Here is a 14,073-nt window from a genome sequence, read left to right as displayed (position 1 = left end):
GGAAAGGGGGTGTGGGGGGTGGGCACAAAGGGTGAAGGGCTGCACCTACAACATGACTGACAGACAATAATGTACAACTGAAATTTCACAAGATTGTAACCTACCATTAACTCAATAAAAATTAAATTAAAAAATAAATTTGGTCAAGATCTTGCACCCGAGGCCTTTAGTATCACTGAGTCCTCACTTTTACTTCTCATCAGTTGATATGAGGTGAACGTATTCATGACCCAAGTTGCTCCAACTAAATCCTACCCCCTACCTTGGAATGACTTCTTGTCCCCAAACTAGTGGTGCAGACCCAAGAAATCACTGAATGTTAAAGCTGAGAATGAGTTAGAGATCATCATATCCAACTACATGCTTTGAGAGTGATGTAACTGCGGCCAGAGACGTTACAGGACCAACAAGATTACGCAGAATCCAAACCAGAACCACGTCCCCAGATACTCAGTTTTGCTATTATTATTTTCCATTCTTTTTAAAATTTGTTCCAGCCCTCACCTCTCTCTCTCCAGATTTTGATCCTTGTTTAAAAAGATAGGAGATCCACTGAAAGATTTTAAGCTGGAGTGAGCATGACCTGATTTATATGTATTTTTAAAACTCCCTAATTTTTATGGCTGAGTAGTATTCCATTGTATATATATACCACATCTTCTTTATCCATTCTTCTGTAGAAGGGCACTTGGGTTGTTTCCGCATCCTGGCTATTGTGAATTGTGCTGCAGTGAACACAGGGGTGCATAAGTCTCTTTGGATCATTGATTTCAAGTTCTTTGGATAAGTACCCAGTAGTGGGATAGCTGGATCATATGGTATTTCTAATTTTAATTTTTTAAGAAATCTCCACACTGTTCTCCATAGTGGCTGCAAAGGACAAAATTGTCCCATTTGCAACAAGATGGATGGACCTGGAGGCTGTGATGTTAAATGAAATAAGCCAGAGGCGGAAAGACAAATACTGCATGATTTCTCTCATATGTGGAAGATAACAAATACATGGATAAAGAGAACAGATTAGTGGTTACCAGAGGGAAGGGGGTTGGGGAGTGGGTGAAAGGGACAAAGGGGCACATATGTATGGTGACAGATGAAATTAGACTGCTAGGGGTGAGCATGATGAAGTTTTTTCAAGAACTGATAAACAATAATGTACACCCAAAATTACACAATGTTATAAATTGTAATCCCAATAAAATTACTTTTAAAAAAACAAAAAAATAAAAAAAAAATACCTCCCTAGTGGCAAGTAAATGATGGGTTGAAAGGAACACTGTAATATATATGTTTTAAGGTGTTGGCCCCAATTGTAGCCCTGAAGTGATCCCACGTGCCTCTTGAAGCCCACCTACCCCAGCCTCAGCTCAGTGTCCTTGAATGGACCCCAGACCCCAGGGCAACCAAACAGCAGCCATGACAGAATCTGGCCAAATAGACATGTGCTGATCTATTACTGTCTTTCCGGAGATTCTGATTGAATCATCTGGGGTGGGACCCTAGGAAGCTGTGTTTTATAAAGCCCCAAGTGATTTCAATGATCAGTCAGATTTGAGAGCCACTACTCTAAGGAATCTGAATTAAGAGACACAGAAAGAGTTGTCAGCTGCAGTGGGTCCTGGACCAGGATTGTTGTGATGTTAGGGCTTGAGACTATTTGGAGCCAAATGCCAAGTAAGTAATTAGAAGACGTTGCTTGAGGGGTAGAGTCAGGAGAGGCAGAGAAGGAGGAGAGAGGCCTCTGTTCCTGAATTTCCAACTGTCCGACCTGCTATACTTCATTTCATGTCCTCATAACTTCTAAGAATATTGGATCTTTACAATAATCCTTCCTCCTTCCCTCCCTCCTATGTGTATGTGTATTCACACTATGTTGTGTGGGTTTCTGGTCCTTGCCATTGGAACACCCATCATGTCAGAGGAAGTCCCTAGGCTCAGAGTCTTTCCTAACTTTCCCTTCCCACAATCTCTATTCTCCCTCACGTCCTGCAACCCAACCAATACCTCTGTCAAGGCCTTCCTCTGTTTCCAGAAACTGATGATCTATTACAACTTAGGGTGTTATTAAATGCCTGATAGGGTTTTGTGTGATATCGATAAGCAGGCACATTCCCATTTGAGAATCTCCCCAGAATTCCTGTAGCATGAAGACTAAAGTGTAGGGACCAGAGAGGGCTGAGGAGGAGGCTATGTATGATGGACATGTGGGGGGCTACCTTACTTCACACTTTTCAATCACACCATGTGGGTTGAGGTCAGACAAGCACTGACTTCAGCATCTACTCAGACTCTTTAAATCTCATACCCAAATCATCGTCATGAACAGAAACTTTAGCACTGACCTTCTCGGATAACTGTGATCTGAAAATCATGTTGTATACATGGTCCAGAGTTAGCTCCTTATAGACAAAACTAACGTACCTCTACTGAGGAAGACAAGTAGAACATTCTATTCAGGCTTGGGTCAAATTGAGGGAAATGAGAGTTATCACCCTCAAGAAACTTTATTTCTAGCATAGAAAAATGTAATATGTAAATACACACATACAAACACGTGTACACAAAATGCAGCGTCAGAGAGAGGCAGGTGGATGCATAGTCTGGAGGAATTTCCACCTGAATGTTAACATAGATTATTTTTGGATGAAGTGACTGTATGGTTCTGTTTTGATTTTTGTTTGCTTATTTGTATATTTCTTCATGTTTTATGAGCATTACATTTGCAGTACTATTGTATTAGTACTATAAGAAAACAAAAGAATGAAAAATCATTTTCTAAGAAAAAAAGAAAAGGAGCAAGAATGAAACGGAAGGGAAGGAAGAAGGAAAGGAAGGAAGGAAGGCCAGCAGGCAGGCAGGACGGAAAACTTCAGCAACGGTACTATCAGGGTCGACACCCCACGGTCAGTCCCGGGGTATGTTTTGTGGACCCGCTTTCCGCAGAGATGGTTTTCCAAACTGTGCGTGTGAAACAGGGAGGCTAAAAGCACCACCGAGAAGAGCAGCAGAGAGAGACCATCTGGGAGACTGCGCTCTTCTAACAGAGGATTTGCTCAATAGTAAAAACACTTTGTTCCTGTTTCAAGTTTAAATTATAGCCACGGCGATATTGAGGACTTGATGAAAGGATCGTTCAGGTCAACTTCAAAGTGGAGCTGAGATGTCGGAGCTGTCAGCGGGGTGCGCACCCCGCCTCCCGCCACCTCCACGCGGGACCGCCCGGGCCAGACGCCGCCCCGCCCCGCTCGCCTGGTGCGTCCCCGGGGACCTAACTGATGGAATCAAGACGGAGACTTCAAACGTGCTGCATTTCCGTATTTTTCTTTTCTCTTCTTCCCTCACCTGCTTATTTCCTTGTGTCTATTTACTTTTTAGAGATGTCTCTCTCTCTCTCTTTTTTCCCCTCAAGAACCTAGGATGAAAGGTCCTCCAAACCCGAAGCTGCCTGGCGTGTGCACACAGAGTGTCATGCGACTCACAAATTCATTCCTGGCGGCCGGTTTCCCTTCCCTGGGTTCCAGGCCCTAGCTGGGGGCTAACTGACAGCTACTTTCTCACCAGCGTGAACATTGAATCCTTTAGGCTTATAAGAATCCTCTTAATTTTGTTTTTAAGATTACTTCAAGGATCCCTCAAGGACCCTTACATTTTTCTTTAGAAAAATCCATTTATTTTAATATCTTAGATACCAATAGGCCTAAGGCAATACCAGACAGGTCAGATTAAACTAGCGTTGTAATTATCAAACTGCTGTTTAAATTCAACATTTCAGAAAGAGCTCCTCTCTCCTTTACTAATAACAGTAATTAACAATTGTATTTTGTTGCTAATGCGTACAAAAGCATTTTTACGTTAACCTAGATGAACCTTTCTACAACTCTGGGCAGGACTGGGGAGTTAGGGCTTCCTCTAAGTCCATAGAACCTTCCAGAAAGGATTCCAGTGGTAAGAGACCCTAGGGTATTCTGGGGGTAGGGGATGGTGGTCCTGAAATATATCTCTTAATGAGTTAGCTGAGATTTTAAAAAATTCATTCATGTAGCCTGAATAAATATACTTATTGCTATAATGAGATAGTATAAATTTTATTCCCTTTTTTATGTGAACACTGAGAAAATTGTTCACATAAATAAGTATATGAAAATGGAAGATATTCTGTTACAGCAAAGTCCCTCAACTCTTTGATCTCCACTAGAGTATTCTGTAATCAAAAGTTATTTTTAATTATCATGTTACTCCAAAGGTCAGCCTTCAATTTTGTTGAAAGTAAATATTTGGAAACCACTTGAATTGTAAAAATATGTGTTACCTGATCATTAGAATCACTCACTTTCTCCACCCCAACTTCAATACAATCTGTCACATTGTCCCTGTGTTAAACACCACAGAGGTTTGTCAGACCCAGGACAGTGCAGTGTAGTAAGATTGGAGATGGATGATATCTTTCTTTTATAAAATGGAAGAGGGATAATTATGAAAGGAGAAGTGGAAAATGAACATCTTCCGGCCTACAGGTGCCTTGCTGGGCAAAGATATATTAAGAAGTATGTACATGGATATCGATGATTGAACTCGACTCTTTTGAAGCTAGCCGTGAGCTGCACACCCCTTGGAAAGATCTCATGTACCCCAGTGTTTGTGAGATAATGGAAGATATATACTGGTCTCTGCCCCCGGTTGCTGGCACAGACCTCCTGAAACCCTTGTAATTTCCTGGGTGATAAGAGTGTCCTTTGTTCTAATGAGGTGACTCTGGGTGGGCTCTGGGATGGCCCCTGGATGAGGGCTAGTCACCGGGAAGACCAAGCCATGATTAGAAGCTTGGAATTTTCAGCCCTGCCCCCTATTCTCTTGAGAAGGGAGAAGGGCTGAAGATGCAGTTAATGATCAGTCATCCTCCGGGATGAGGCCTCCATACAGTCCCAAAAGTACAGGGTTCAGAGAGCTGCGTTGGTCAACATGTGAAGGTGCTGGGAGAGCGGCGCGCCTGGACGGGGGTGGAAGCTCCGTGCCCCCTCCTTTAGACCTCGCCCTGCACACCTCTTCCATCTGAATGTTCGTCTGTGTCCTTTACCATACCCTTTGATGATGAACTGGTAGAGGGAAGTAAACTGCTTCCCTGAGTTCTGTGAGCTGCTCTAGCAAATTAACCGAACCCAAGGAGTGGGTCATTGGAACCTCCAATCCATAGCCGATTGGTCAGAAGCACAGGTGACAGGGCGTCTGAAGTATCTGTGTGTAGACATGGGGGTGAGGCAGACTTGGGACCACACCCCTAGCCTTTGGCATCTGATGCTGTCTCTGGGTAGACAGTGTCAGAATTGAGTTAAATTGGGGGACATCCAGCTGTGTCGCAGAGACTTGCTTGTTTTTGTAAGGGAAAACTTCCGTTTGGTGATCAAAGTGTCAGAAATGAAGTGTTCTGTGTGAGAAGTAAAGGCAACTCACAGGGAAGAAACACCCAGGTCGAAAGCTGAGTCTTTCCGTTAGTGTTGCAGCTGGAAGATGCTGCCCAAGTCATCTTTCAGGCTCCGCCATCTGTCCCACTTCTCTGTCCTGTGAGCCGTTCTGCTGCCCCATGGCACCTTCCTCGGCATCCGCCTGCTGCCAGTCTCCTGTGTGGTCTCTTGGCTCCACAGTGACTTTCTGAGGGTCACTTCAATCCCTTCCCTCTTTTCCAGCCAAGCATCTCAGAACTTCGCCTGAGTCTAGTGCAAAACAAACAAAAAATAGACATATGTCTTAAGAATACTTGCTTAGCTCAGTAGTGTTAGCTCAAAATGAAAAAGGAGGTCATCTCAAGTAGCTCAGCAAGGCTCCTTTTCTATAAAGTTGTCCAAAAAGAAAGGGAGGAGAAGTAAAGGGCTACACAAATAGCAGCTACTACAATCATTATGGTAACAAGTATCAGTTACCGATTACTTGCTGTGTGGTGAGAACCTTGCATACGTTAACTGAAACATTCCTCATAATGAAGGTATTCTGTAGTCAATTCTATCCTCACTTTACTGAGGAGGAAACTAGGGATCTGGGGGGTTAGATAGCCTGCCTGTATACAAGCAACTGGTAGAGCTTGAATTAAAACCCACACTATTCTGATTCCCAAGTTCACGTTCTTTCCGTTATGCCTCCTAATAGCAAATACATGAACAATGGCCACTTGTGGCTGTTGTTAGTACTAAGGATGGTTAGAGGTAATGCTCCAGGAGTCATTGCCCCTTTATTGTCCTGTGTCCTTCACACCCATCCTCTTTCCTTGATCTCCCTCCTTTTGCTCTTCCCACTTTTCTTTAGTTGTACCAATGCCTGAAGTCTTCTAAACCACTCGTGGGCATGGCCTCATTCCTCCCAGGGTTAAAAAGCTCAGCACACCCTAGTCTGGTGGGAAGGATATTCAGAATGTGGACCTGTTTTTAATGTCACATTCCATTTCTGGACTATTTTTTCCACTGAAGCCCACACAGAGTAATTAATATCAAATAGTAAGACAAGTTCTCCAGTAATTAACATCTGGAAAGAAGCCAGCCAACTGGCATCAAAGCCAGACTCAATTCAATTTGGTTTCACTGAGCTGGATAAATAATGAAGAAAAGAACATTTAGTCACCACTGGAGTATTTGGGCTTTAGTGGAGTAGTAAAAGCTGGACAACAACCAAACAGAGACAGGAGACGGGAAATTGGAAGCCCCTTGGAGTAACAATATGGATAAGGACAGCTAAACTGGACTGACACATGAGTTGGAGACGGGATGTAGCAGAAAATATTATGTGGCCTGTGAACAGTGGAAGGCTGTATATGGTTAAAACCACAGATCTCACAAAGCTTTCCTAGGTTCTATTTTGGCCGTCAAGGGGGCATTCGGATTAGCTAAAGCATTGTTCTGAAACCAATTCTATTCTAGTAGGACTGGCTGGAGCCATCAGCATGATGAAATGAGTGGAAAGTCCCACTCTTACAAATGCCATCCTCTTTTTTACTGCCCAACCATGGTGCTTCAAATTCCCCCCGTCAAGTACCCTTCTGGATTAAAGCACTTGAGGTGTCTATTATCCTGTGTACCTTAAGAGAATGTTGGAAGATTCTAACAAGAGACCAGTCATTATCTTTTCACCACATGAAAGTTAGTAACCTAACTATCCGGTTAGGTTTCCCTCTTCCACCAGGCAAGCTGTTTCATGACCTATCCATTACTAGGTAATGGGCACACCCACCTACCTGGTCAGCCACATCAGCCCAGGCTATCAATGCTGTGACAGCTCTAACAGCAAGAGGGGCCGCATATTCCCAGTATCGCTCCACCATGGCAGAGAGAATGCAGCTTTCCTCTGCAAAGCAATTTAAAGTCCAGAGTTTACTACATTTTGTTGTGAATTTTTGCTTTTCAAAGAAAGTATTTCTGCAAAATTTTCTTAGGTTTACTGAAATACAGTAGAAAAGAAAATGTACCTTCCATTTCAATGAAGTATTAAATGCCCTGAAAAATCTCCCTCACTGACAAGTAATTCATGTCAGTTATTTTTTAATTGAGGCAAAATTCACATAATGTAAAATTAACCATTTTAACGTGAACAATTCAGCCAACTGGCATCAAAGCCAGGCTCGATGCAATTTGGTTTCACTGAGCTGGACAGATAATAAAGAAAAAGAGCAACACAGTTACCACCAGAGTATTTGAGGCTGTAGTGGGGTGATAAAAGTTAGTCAACAATGGTATGTAGTACATTCACAATATTGTGCAACCGTCACCTCTGTCTAGCTCCAAAACATTTTCATAACTCCAAAAGGAGACCCTGAACGTATTAAGCAATTACTCCTAATTCTTCCTCCCCTCAGCTCCTGGCAAGCACAAATCTGTGTTCTGTTTCTCTGGACTTAACTATTCCAATTATTTCATATAAATGGAATCATACAATATGTGACTTTTTGTGTCCTGCTTCTTTCACTTAGCCTAATGTTTTTGAGGTTCATCCAGGTTGCAGTATGTATCAGGTCTTCATTCCTTTTTAAGGGCTGAATAATATTCCATTGTGTGGATATACCACATTTTGTTTATCCATTCATCTATTGATGAATGTTTGCCTTGTTTCTACCTTCTGGCTCTTGTGAATAGCACTGCTATGAACATGGGTGTATGTGTATTTATTTGAATACCTGTTTTCAATTATTTGGGTATATACCTTGGAGTGGAATTATAGTCATACGTTAATACTATGTTTAACTTTTTGAGGAACTGCCAAACTGTTTTCACAGGGGCTGCACCGTTTTACATTCCCACCATGTCTTAATTTCTCCACACACTCACCGACACTTATTATTTTCCTTTTTTCCCCTTTTTTTGTTATACCCGTCCTAGTGAATGCGAGGTGTTATTTCATTGTAGTTGTGATTTGCATTCCCCTAATGACTAATGATTTTGAACATCTTTTCATGTGTATGTTGGCCATTTGTATATCTTCTTTGGAGAAATGTCCCTTCAAGTTTTTTGCACATATTTTAATTGAATTGTTTGTCAGTAATTCACTTTAGAATGTGATGTTTATTGCTTCACAAAACATTCATAGTTAGTATTTTCCAACTTTTGGGGGTAATGAGGGTCAGCATCCTGACACGTAGTATCTCTCACCTTGGCGCTATTCCAAGAGACGCTCTTCTCTGATCGCAATCCCAGATAATAACTGAGCTAACATTTATTGAGTCCTTACTATTTGCTAGACACTGTTTTAAGTGCCTTTACAGGTATTAACTCATCTAATTGTCATGATAACCTATGAAATACATTTCATCGAGGAAAAAACCAAGACACGAAGGCATTAAGTAACTTGCTCCATATCATGCAGATTTAAAGGATTGAAACCCAGTTCAAACAGGTATCAGCAGAGGTAAAATAAGATTAGATTGAGGTAGTCCTCAGCTCAAATTTTGGCCCTGTTCATAGTCTCTAAAAGGTGGTTTTCAGGTTGGTTTACACTTGAGTTCTATAAAGCTAGAAAGATGATCTGCTATGTGCAGAACCGAACTTTCTCAAGAGAGAAGCAAGCACATGAGGGTCTTGAAATGTTACCTAGGCAGATGGGAAAGGTGTTGACAAAAATAAGCACCCTTAGGGGTAAAATGGACAAATTTCAGTGAAAAACTGTATGACATTCCACTAATCAATGGGCTCCATGATGGAAGTGTGTGAGGACTGGTTGAGTAGCATCAGGAGTGTTAAGACCAGGAGCCCAACAAAGGGGACCCATGGACTGTTCATTCCCTTTTCATCATGAACGAGATTGAACATGCCGGATGGCTCAAAGACACATCATCAGGTGTAACCTTAATGAAAACCAGGATACCAGAATTCGTTCACCAGGGAATTCAAAAAAAAAGAAAAGCTCAGCAGTCTGTTCTATATTTTAACACAGAAGAAAAAACCAGGCTAATTACACCGAGTAAGTTTTTTAATAACTGGATCCATTAAGCACAGGATGTGACCAAACTTCTTCCTGAAAGGATGCTAAGTAGTCTTTGAAGATGTTATTGGCTTAACGAAATGCATTAATAAACCTGAAAACATTAATCTGTTTTCATCTGAGAGAGTGCTGAACCTGAGACATACACTATTTCCCCAAAGCCTTCAATTGCCCACCCACTCTCATCCTTTTAGTTTCTTCCTCTCCCTCTCTTTTAAGTTTTTTCCCTCATTAGGAATTACTTATAACTTTATAGCAAGAATGGAGATCTATAAGAAACTGTTAAAAACTGGAGAGCTAAATGTCAGAAGAAAGGGAGGAGTTTGGAAAACCAAGTTGATTTGGAGCAAAGCAGAGAGCAAAATTGGCAAAGAACAAATCGCCTGAGGGCATGGGCTCAATTCTGTGGTTTGCGTCTGATATTAAATGGACTTTGTAAATAGCCAATCATCTAATGTATAGACATTAATTTTTGAAATATCAGTAGACCTAGAACAAGTGGATGTTTGATCAAGATAAATATCAGAAACAACTACAAAATTCACCACAACTGCTGTGCAAATTCAGCTCAGAAAAGGGGCAGAGAGCTGCGAATGTTTCCTTACATTTAATGAAATTGCTTGTTACTCCACTAGGCATGTTATCAAAGGATGCTCTTCTCAGAATCTGTTCATCAAGGGGTGGATAGATATGGTCATGGGAAAGTTGCTGGAGGGAAGAGAGATCGCTAGACAGAGTTAAGAATGATGTCCCTGTGGAGTAGGGTTTGGAAAGGGTTCTGTAAGGAAGAGACGGGGCTAAGGGGACAGGAAGGATGTGGGAGGCTCCTTCAGCTGGGGTGGAGGGCGGAGACCGGAGACATCTTGAGAAACAAGAGAGAGGTCAAGAGTGTGTCTGCTTGGGAGAAAAGAGAAGAAGAGTTCAACGAGGTGAACAGGATGGGAACGTTGCAAGGTCACTGTGCACAAATGCAGAGCAGGGAGCTGCCTTGCAAGGAGGAAAGACAGTGGTGGCTGGGTCAGAGTTGAAGAGTGAGATTGTTCTAGAAGCAGCATTTTGGCCTCAAAAGACCAAGATCGTTGTGCTTCTAAGAGTGTTGAGTGAAAGCCTGCAGATAACATTAGCCAGGTCTGTCATTTGAAGTGAGTTTTTGTTTTGACTCAGCAGATGTTGGAAACCTTTAATATAACATTGATTCACACAGGCTCAGTCAGTTATCATTCCGATCTCCCATCCAGAGGTTCCCTTGTCCATCATTTATTTGGTTGACAACATGGGGAGTAAAAGACCGCTACGTAGAGCAGTGGTTCTCAACCGGGGGCGATTTTGCCCCCCAAGGGGACATTTGGCAATGTCTGGAGACATTTTTGGTTGCCACAACTGGAGAGGGTGTCTAGTGGTAGATGGTGCTAAGCATCTTCAGGGATGCTGCTAACAACCCTACAAAACTCAGGACAGTCCCCACAACAAAGAATCACCCAGTCCAAAATCCCAATAGTGCCAAGGTTGAGGAACCCCGGGATAGACTGATCCATTGTTTCACTTCCTTTGTGTTCCATGCCCAGTAGACACACACACATACACACACACACACACACACATACATAGGTGAATTCAGGAATCTGAGTCTGGGTCCCAGTTGTCAAGGTGTTGGGCTGTCGTCTGGAGACTAGAGTGACTGAATAATAACACTAATAATAGCTCCAATCTTGAGTATCATGTGTTGGGTACCATACTTTATTAGTCTCTCATTTAATTTCTAGAGCAGCCCTGCAAGTTAGGTATTCTCAGTTGAATTCCACAGAGGAAGAAACTGAGAGTCACTTAGAAAAGTTATCCAGGGTCACACAGCCAGCCCCTCAGGAGGCTTAACCCAGGCTAACCCAGTTCTGTAGACTTACTTGAAAGCCATCTGTTTTGATGAGACTGTTTCAACATCCACGGTGATGCCAGAGCCATTTTGGTTGGGAACATTTTGCAGTGGAGAAAAAAAGAGCGTTAAACTCCAGCTGTTTTGTTTAACCAAAGGTACTTGGGTCCACTCCAGACCCTCACTTCTTTGACTTTCTGAGCAACGGTGAAACTGAGTAAGGCTCAGAAATATCTGCTGTTTTAGGTTCTATGAGGTAATGAAAATAAACTGGCATTAAATCCATCTGACTTTGGTCCATTCTCCTGTACCACGCTACGATCTTTCTTCTGTCATATATCACCAATTTTTTCTCTTGCTCTTTTCTTTTTTCTGTGGGATGGGTGGACAGCATACGTTTGTTTTCATATACAGCAAAATGTTCTGTCTTCCTAACTACTTCTATCCCTTCTCCATGCTCTCTCAGTACTATGTACGTTCTTAGCCCCACGCCGTGCCCTCAGCAAGCATTTCATAAATGTTAGCTGTTATTACTATTATTTCTTCATCTTGGTGCATGTTACAATGTGAGGCCATACTGTCCATTTAGCTGTCTCCTTTCTGGGACTGGAACCTCCTGTAAGGCAGGGACTGTGTCTTTCTCATCTTTGAAATCCAGCTCCTGAACATGGCTGAGGCTCAATAAATGTTGAATGACTACTCTATTGGAAAGTAGGCCTTAAACACAAGGTTTTGATGAGTCAGGAGGCCTGGTTGGTGCCTTCACTCAGCACGTCTACTTCTCAAGAGTGTGGGCATATCTTTCAAAGCCATTACTGTATAGAAACATCAGGTTTGAGTTACTTCGAGCATGGCGCCTGACGATTGGTGCCCATAGAGACAAAGAGAGTCCTCATATTTATCAGAAGAGAAATTGATGGAGGTAGACAGTTTTCTCTGCATTTTGATATTTCTTTTTTTAATTCTTAAAATTCAAAATAATAACCTAAATGCTAAAAACTTAAAATTGTTAATGTGCATGTTTATGTATTATAATTTTAAAATAAAAGTTAACTTAAAATCCAACGAAGAGAAAAAGAAGAAGAGAAAGGAAAGGTGTCATTCTAATTGTACCATCACCTCATTGCTTCTCAAAAAAGCGTATGGTCAGAAAGCTGACTTTGGAGTGAAAAAACAAACGAATATGTCCTTGAGTCAGTACGTAGCGTTTTTCTTTTTTTTTCGCATTGATTCATACAGTGAAAATTACAGAAAATGGCTTTTGTAGTTCTTGGCTTGACAATCACCCTGAAAAATCATTTGGGAATGTTCGTAATTGCAAGAGATTGTTTATTCCATTACTTTCACTCTGACCAAGCCCACGTTCTTCCTAAAGTATGTCTTATTTTTAGAGTTTATAAATCAAATGTATTGTAGAGATGGAATGCAACATGAAATGCACTCTCAGACAAAAATTTGGCCTTACGTAGCAGTCCCGACCCAGAAGAAACAAGTGTAGCCACGGAGACTTTCCTCTACATGAGCCTGTAACTTTGGATCCTTTTTGAGATATTTAACATGTGTTATTGTTAAAAAAAAAATTTAGAAATCTACCTTTCAAGAAAATTTGGTTGTTTGAACAAGAATGTAGCAGAAGAGGCAAAAACCAACACAAATCTTATTCATTCCAACATTTGAGACCACAGGTTTTAAATATTTAAAGCCCACTGGAGATATGTGAATATTTAAAATGAGAATAAGCAGAAGAAAACAATTCGTTAACATATGATCGCCTTAATATCTAAAAGGTATGTACCCTTGGGGAACCCCTCAACCTCTCTGCACGTGGGTTCCCTCACCTGAGAGGTGAATGAGTTGAACCATGTGTTTTCAGGTCCCTTCGTGGTCTCAAATGCCATGATCCCCTATTTCTTGCTCCCAAGTCTATTAATTACCTAGTAAGTCGTCCATATTTTGCTTAATGCTGATCTCACAGCCATTTGAAGGGAGTTTGTTTTAGACACAAGTCCAGTGGGAAACTTTAAGTCATCTTGATAATGGGACCAGCCTCCAGGGTAAGCCAAGCTGCTCAAAGAGGGTCCAGCTCTGCTGCCCTTCACCACCGATGAGCGGACACTCTTCCCAATGGAAACACTTTCCCATGTCTTTGTTGATGGTATCCTGGTGCCTAAAGATCCTCTGAAACTTGTCCCTCCAGCATGGGCAGAGCCACTGGGGACCTTCAACTGCCCACGGCCATCCCACTTTCTCACTTCGAGCCCCTGCAGGTTCATTTCCTCACTCAGGTTGCATCTCTCATTCAGATACACACCTTAAAACCCACTGTGTGCCTTTCATATGGGCCCTGTGACTTTACTCCTTGGAAAGTTTTTATGTCTATTAGCTCACTGGTAGTTTGGAAGCAGCAGTGTCCAACAATAATCTCAGAACATCTGGTTTCTAAACATAGTCTTACTATAAAAAAAAGGAGAAAAAAAAACCCCTGTGTGTTCCACTTTGCCTTAATTTACTCATCCAGAAAAATCGGAAAGAGTCACAGTCACTAAGATGCTGTAAGGATAAAATGAGATACACACGTAAAAGAGGTCTGAAAAGTTTTTGCCAAGTATGATATCCATAGGAAGTAATATTCCACAGTGAAATTCATATTAGAATAATCTCCAAGAAATAGTTTTAAATGTGTGTGATGCCTCTTGATGTCGGCTGCCTGATAAATTACAGCTTTCAGATCCGAGTTAATAGAGCGGTGG

Source organism: Equus asinus, chromosome 12 (genome assembly GCF_041296235.1).
Source record: "Equus asinus isolate D_3611 breed Donkey chromosome 12, EquAss-T2T_v2, whole genome shotgun sequence".
Taxonomy (NCBI): Eukaryota; Metazoa; Chordata; class Mammalia; order Perissodactyla; family Equidae; genus Equus; species Equus asinus.
Note: the sequence above shows the minus strand (reverse complement) of the source record.